The following is a 7,845-nucleotide window of genomic DNA, read 5'->3' on the forward strand; positions in this document are numbered from 1 at the left end:
TGTAAGAATTCCCATGTTAGTAGGCTTTTTGGTGTAATTAGGGAGATAATGGCTGAGACTATGCTGCAAGGCTTACATCTTTACTTTTGGGGAGAGGAAATAATGAGAGAGAAAGGTATGTACAGTGAGGAGCCCTTCAGGTATGATAGCATGTTTTCTTTTAGTTTTGTGTAGGCTGACAATTATTACGGCATTTTAATACATGGAGAATACTCTCAAGTTTACAGCAGTGCTCCTTAAGAGCATGTATGCAGCAAGCTCTCTGTTCACCTAAATTATTGTATGTTTTTGGTCCACACTAATACATCAACAATCAGAGGATGCAGCTGCTGTTTCTCAAGTATTGCCAAAACTCATGCCTCTACTGGTGGTACTTGTGTGAACGTTCTCTCAACGAGGCAGATACATTATTACTTATCAGCTACAATCTTACTATTTTCATAAATAGAAAATTTAGTTTTTGATCGTATGCTGTTTTTTGAAAGTCACAAAGAAATAGTGACAGTTTTACCTAAAAATAAAAATCCAAACAGCTTTCTAAATCTCACACATAGATTGAAACTAGTCAAAGACTGTAGATAGTATAGAAGTTCTCCATGAATCACTGTGAAGTGAAAGGATAGTCATATGTAGAATAGTGTGAATGTATCTTAATGGTCTGCTTTATTTTACGTGGTAACACAACTGCCTGAATTTGTATCTTCAATAGATCATCTGTATCTTTTCTGTCAAATGATGATTTGCTTTGATTATCCAGAAGGTAGATATAAGTAGATATTGCTTTTGTTACTGACCTTGGTTAGAAAATAAATTAATGGGAAGTTACACATCTGAGAGAATTTCCTTTCCAAAAAATGCTTATACTAATAAGGTGCTGAGGAACTTTAACCTTCTTTGGGGTCAAATAGTTTGAGGTGCTCTCCTCCAAACAGTAAGAACCTTTTAAACAGCTGCTGATTTTTGTTTTGCTGTCAGGAGCGGCTACAAAGAACCTCATGACAGGATGTAATAGGGGATATTTACCTTTCTTCGGGGGAGCTAAAGTATTTTAATAAGAGATGAAGAAAATAACATTCATCAAAAAGAAAGAGGAAAACTAAATAGGCTAAACAGAATGATTAAGTTAGAATTGGGATTGACCCTGAGTAACGGTTGAGATACATGACTGTATCTAAGGTTTTTTAATCTTCTTAGATTAACAAGGGTAAGGAATAGATGGGAATAAAAAAAGGGGTTGTCACAGATTCTGCTTTCCGGTGAAGATGCACACCTCTGGGATCCCTGCCTGGCCCCGGCTCCCTCCCTGCCCAGTTCAGCACAGCAGGGACTGCACAATCTGCCAGGTGCTGGGACTTTTCCCTGCACACTTAGTAAACTAGGAACCCCACCATGGAAACCGCTCTGGAGGTTGAATTTTCTTGTCCCATGCAAGAAAGAAAATCACGGAGGTAAGAGGCAGGCTTCTAAAATCATCATTAATGTAGGACAGGATGCTGATATGAAAATCCTTTCTCAGGCAGAGAAAGCTTTGGTTTTGTTTGCTTTTTTTTTTTTTGTCTTTTTTTTTTTTTTTTTGTGGGCAAATGTTTTTGTCATTCAAAGCAACACCCCCTGTCAGCCCTTCTTTGCCAAGTGATTTTGTGTGTTGGTGTTTGATATGAAGTAAATCTTGTTTGCTTGTAGCTTTATTTAGGATGTGCTGATAGATGATCCATTTCCACAACACAGCTGATAGATGATCCATTTCCACAACACGTTCAAGGGACAAATATCATACTCCTCTCTGAGGTCAGCTTGGTGAGATAACAGTGTATGTACCATGTTCTAAGGGTTTCTGCTTGGAACTGGGTAGAGAGTCCGCCTTCCTACCTTGATGGGTTCCAATAGAATTAATGCCATGGGCTACTGCTTAGCTTATACTTGGGGTAAGTTAGGGTCCTAGCTTAACAGAAAAAAATTAAAATAGCCCTAGGTAAAATAAGCAAACAAATGTGCCCGAAGCATCCTATGAAGAAACAAAATTGTGTGCACCTGGTGCATGAATCCTTCCTCAGCTACCAATTTAGCTAGGAAAAGCTGGGAAAGCCGTAGGGGAAAATTGCAGTTTTAAGAGCATTTTTTAATCCTCTCTGCTCCTGCAGGAAAATTTCTTGTGGCATCTCACTAGACACAAGAACACACACTTGACTATTGGTAAATATTTTTTTGTTGGTTTTAGTAGTATGCTGCCTTATAAGAACAGACAGGTGAGGAGGAAGACTGCAGTTAGGATCCAATTCATCAAGTCTCATCGTTGGGGTTTCTATTTACTGTTTTTCTGTTAAGACATGTGCCTGCTTACAGTTAAAAAAGCAATATGCCTGTAGTTTTGTTGGACCTAAGCTCCTTTTGTGAACCTGGGCTTAAAGTACCTTAGGTGCTCAACCAGAATGAGAGACTGGGAAGAAGTGGCACACTGCCTACCCCACAACAGGAATACAGACCTCTTTGTCTCCAGAAATGTCCCTCTGTCAAATGGACTGTGCATTGTGTTTTTATATGTACGTGTATGTTCTGCATGGATAGTTTTGAACTGGTATGAGTTTTTTAGATCTCTCCTACCATTTGTCTCCAGCAACTGAAAGGGGAGATATCTACAAAGCGAAGGAGCTGATCTAACTCAGTGGTGAAAGGAGTTGTCTCCTCTGGCTTCTTCCCTTGTGATAGCCAGGGCTGGTATCTTACTAAACTGGCAGAAAATTTATCAATTAAAAAAGTGAATAGTCTCCTGCTGATTTAATTAGCCAGTTTAGCACACTGCAAACTCATAGTGGCCCTCTTTAAGATCTTGGATATGACTTCATACCAGCTGGAGGCAGAATTGGACTTCTGCCTCATTGGAGGTAGACGAACAGAGTATTTGTTTTCCATTAGTACTTCCTTTGTCCCTTCCCATCACATTCCTTGCCTAAGTTTTGACGTTTTGCCTTGGTCGTATGCCCCTTCTCCATTCCCTGTTTGAAAAGGTAGACTTGTACATGTTCTGTACCAGGAATTATGATTTTAGACTGACCATGTAATCAGTTGGTTTGTGTGTACATCACTGCCAATTATAGTTGGAATTAAAGGAGTTTCTCAAATTAAAAATTGCATGTTTTGTGATTTGGGTCCTGTGTTTTTGAATAGAACCCATGAGATCAAAATAATAAAATTTAAATTAGTTTCAGAAACTGGAGTAGTCAGGCTTCCCTGGCAACTGATTTGCTTTTATAATGATTTCCTGTTTTTTCAAATGTTCGAAGTACTTTTGTTTGTCACTGAGTGGGGAGGCCCTCAGGGAGAAATGGACAGTCAGAAGAAAATGTTAGTATCATCCATTTTATGAATAGTAGTATCTTAGATAAAGTATTTTCAAAAGATGAGTTTTGGATATGTTTTTCCCTCCCTTGTCTGGTGTTACCTGTCTAATGCTAATATGAGCTATTTCACAGTAAACTGGTTTTCTGCCCCTATATTTATCAGGAAAACAGCCAAGGAGTGAAATAACTGATAGAACTGAATGTGTTCTGATGAATCAGATTCATGCGAAAGGAAAACCATGCCTGCTAGCTTAAAGCAATGAAGAAAGAAATGCCCATGAAAACACTTTTTATTGGCAAATTACTTGCTAAGCAGTGTTTTGTTAATACCAAGTTATGACCATCACATATAAGCAAAAAGTGTTCATACTTCCTTCTTCAAGACAGGAAAGGTCTAGAGGTATAAAATATCCTTACATAATGCTTACTGGAATTTTCCTTGGAGTATTTTTTAAAAAACTAATTTCCTATTTAACATTTCTGTTTCATTTGTTCAAAAGTTATAACCTCTTTACTGAACAGTTTATAATTATTCATTTCTGTTCTGTAAAGATAAACTGTTTCTGAAGAAAAAAATAGAAAACTCCTTTTTTTTTTTTTTTTGTTTAACGATTTTTGCTCTAGCTGACTCCATTTTTAAAATCTGATGTAGCTCCTAATCCAAGAAACACCTTTAATATAGATGCTTGGTAGTGGCTGTTTCCTCAAACAAAGGGCAGACTGTTTAGGTTTAAACAGATCATGTTCTTTTCTCCTCTACTTATTTTGAACCATGGAGGCTGAAATCCAGATATCCAGAGTTTGTAGGGATTCTTACCACCCGTAGGTTCTGGAAATGGAAAATAAGTGTGTTAAAAAACTATGTGCATAGGATGATTTGCTGTTTTGTATTGCATGGTTTTGTGCTTTATGCTGTCAGACTTTGGGCTGAAGTTGGGAGTTGCAAATCTATTCCTGTATTGCCGGCTCTGCTTTCCAGGAACTACAAGAGGCCAAGTGCTTCTTCAGGGGCTGAGTTGCTAGAGGTTGCCCCAACGCTGCTTGTTTTCAGAAGTGCCACCAGAGAGGAGATGCTGGTGGAGTGCCTCCTGCCTCCATATCTCCTACCTCTGTACCCTTGCACTGCCTGGATGGCATGTAGCCTGTCTTTCCTCCTGGCCCCTATTGCAGGGCCCTATATGCAGGGATTGTGACTGGTTCTTGGTTATTCCTGGGCTCACCATTGAGCAAATAACCAGGATTAATACTCTGGAGCTTGTTTTTCTAGACAGAGGCCTTGACTCACTCAGGCTCCGTTCTGAGGATATGTACTCTTTGCCAGCAGACCTGGTTTAAATTATTCATGTTCTTCTGCTGCTCATTTACCCATTTCCATTGAAGTCTATGTAAAGAGTCTTGTATAATTCAATATGGTTGGTTCATCTTGGAGTTTTTGTATTTATTTTTATGTTCTTTCCAACATCTGATTTATATAAAAAGTTACATAAAATCAGAATGATTTTATCTGCATTATATAACCACTGAAGTTCAAGATTGAAATGGGAAGGAAAAAAGATAACGTTAACTTTGCAACCTACTCCATGCTGTCTGCTACTGCACTGAGTTCCTCCAGGACACCTGTGATGCTTCACACTGACCTGCCTAAAAAACCTCAAATCACACAAAATCACTCTGTTCTGAAGAAGTTTCAAAGCTGCACTGGTTTCCTTACTCAGTTTACACTGTGGCTCCACACTCTCAGTTCAGTTGAAGGAGTGAGATACTACAGCCCAGGACAGCAGATATGGTGTTATCTTAAGACAGTTGCTGTCACTTAGAACATTTTCAAATCCTACCCTAGACCTCCTGTTTTTTGAGGACTATATAGCAACAAGGAAAGGAAAGACTTTTCCTAGATTTGGTGAGAAAAGAGAATATGGTGAAAAGTATCTTTCCTTCTTTCTGTGACTCAACTTATTTTTATTTCTTATTTGGTCCTGGTGTTAATGCAGTCTAAAATCTGAAATCCTACCCCACTGACCTCAGCTGAATTTGTCATAGCTGGGAAGGCGTTTTTATTTCAGTCATTCCAGATGGTTAAGGATTAGTTCCTGTTCTAGAAACTGCTTATGTCCTTGCGTGAAGCATCTCTTGTGTGTTAACATCCATTTTTTTGTATGTATCATGACCCAATAGTTCAATATCCTATGCATAATCCGATCCATAGATCTAGTATCTAATCACAGAGCATCTATTTCTCTCTAAAATGCAGTCTGTCCTAATAATGATGTACTAGGCTTAATTTTACTCATGGAGTGTAAGAGAATCCCCTACTCCCCAAAGGAACCCTCAACCAACCAAAGGCTAAAAAAAATTATGATTACCAGAATAAAGTAGACCTTGCGGTAAATAATCCAGGAAGATTTTGGTAATGTGTTTTCAATTAGTAGCATGGGTATAACATTGTTGTCTGCAGAGGCAAGTGGGTCTGTTTATTGTCACTTGTGATTGCTTGCACTGAGGAGGTTTTACTATTTAAATCTTTGTACCACCAAGGCTCATTGGCAGGAGGGGTCTTCACACATTTGAGAACAAGTGGGCAGGACAAGGGGCTTCAGCCTGTGTTCTTTCTACTGGTGTGAATCCTAAATGCACTACAGCTCTTTAGGTAAGGATAACTTCTAATTCACTCATTAGCATTTTTCTAGGTCATCTAATCTTCATCTGCATTAGGAAGCAAAGTTGATTTATGTAAGCCCCTAGTAAACTCAGAACACTGTGTTGCATTTTTGCAGTGTTGCTTTATCTACATTCTAATGTTACTGATGTTATTATATAGTTGTGGGAATATGTGATGAGAGCAAAATCAGTATATACATCTGATTTTGAGAAATTGAATTTTTTTTTTTTTAATGTTAATTTTAGACAATTTAATCTAGACGAAGTCAGGTCTTATAAAAGTAAGTCATCACAGGATGTATGATCTTCCCTACCTAACAGTTGTCAGCAGCCTCAGAGTTCAGGTAAAAGTTTTTTTGTAAAAATTCCAGATCTCTAAGCTTTTCAGTATGTCAGTATTAATGTAAGTAGTAAAACTGAATAAACAGTAGACGTAGTCCTTAGCACAGAAATGAGAGAAAACTTTTCAGTACTGCTTTTGTTTACTGCTGCTTGGCTTATAGTTGCTTTTGCTTCTTTTCTTCTATAGGGCTAAACCAAAGAAATGCACAGAACTACTTTCTATCCCCAAACCAGACAAATACAATTTGGTAAGATTTCTAGAAGGCAATTAAGGTAAATATGTTTGATAATTGATTTACTCTTAATTGAAACCCCCCATATTTGCTAATAACTCCAGTTTATCTGAGCTTTAAGTTCTTAAAAGTATAGATTGTCTACAAAAAAGGTTGGAAAGCTGTGAATATGCTTTCTTTTTTTTTTTTTCTTCTTTTTTATCGTTGTTTCTTTTTTTAAGAATTTTAATAGCTTTTCCTTTAATAACTTTAATAACAATTTTAGTGGTGTTCTAAAATAATTTTATTTACCAATTTGTAAATAATTTTATTTATTTTTTTTCTTTAATCATTTGTAGATAATTTTCTTTATTTTTTTTTTTTTTAATAATGCATGGACATTTCACAAACCTAATTTGGAACTAGATGATCTTTAAAGATCCCTTCCAGCCAAACCATTCTATGATTTCACAATGCTAATTTTAGGAAAAGAAAATTTTTAGCACCTGTGGATTTTACCCAATAATTCATAAAATTTTAAGGAAAAATAGTGGAGAAAAGGCTTCCCTCTACAAGTGGCTTTGCAAGATGGTGAGGGTGTCTATATTGTAGTTTTTGTGAAGATCCTAGGAGGAGTGGTAGGGTGCCTCAGCAGCCTCTCCGATGTGGATGAGAAAATTTCTCTCATAGCAGTGACTGGCACAAAGTGGTTAAGTATAGTTTGCTTGTTTGGCACTTTTAATTGAAAGAACTTGATGATGTAGGGCTTCTGAGAAATTCCAAGTGGTCCTGCTTGAAGACAGAAGGTACGAGTGACAGCAGGAGAAAGAGAAACTAGTTTAGCTCCTCCTTATCATTCTATGGTAGATGCTGGGAAGCAAAACTGTGGTGGGCTGGACACAGCATGTGTCTTCACCTGTTTGGAAAGGTGTCTGGGAATGTCAGTGGTAATAAATGAGTGTTGCTAAACATCTACCTCCCTTAGAGAAGATTTTTTATTACTTGTTCTGTGCAAAGAAGGAAATCTGCATACTGTTCTGTGGGAAAATCATGGGACTACACACTATGAGGATGTAAAATATATTATTCCCAGCTTGATTTAGAAGTAAAACCTTGCAACTTGAGCCTCTAAAGTTACTCAGTCTCTTCCTTCAGTATAATTTTTTGTATTTTGATGTGGAGAGAAAGAGGTTCTTAAGGAAAATAAAACATGAAATATCTCTTTCAGAGCAAAGTATTGCTAGTTCTAATCATAGGCAAAGCAGCAGATGTATATAGGGCAGCAGACCTTTGCG

The sequence above is a fragment of the Tyto alba genome, unplaced genomic scaffold (genome assembly GCF_018691265.1).
Source record: "Tyto alba isolate M040663 unplaced genomic scaffold, T.alba_DEE_v4.0 Super-Scaffold_2, whole genome shotgun sequence".
NCBI classification, from domain to species: Eukaryota; Metazoa; Chordata; class Aves; order Strigiformes; family Tytonidae; genus Tyto; species Tyto alba.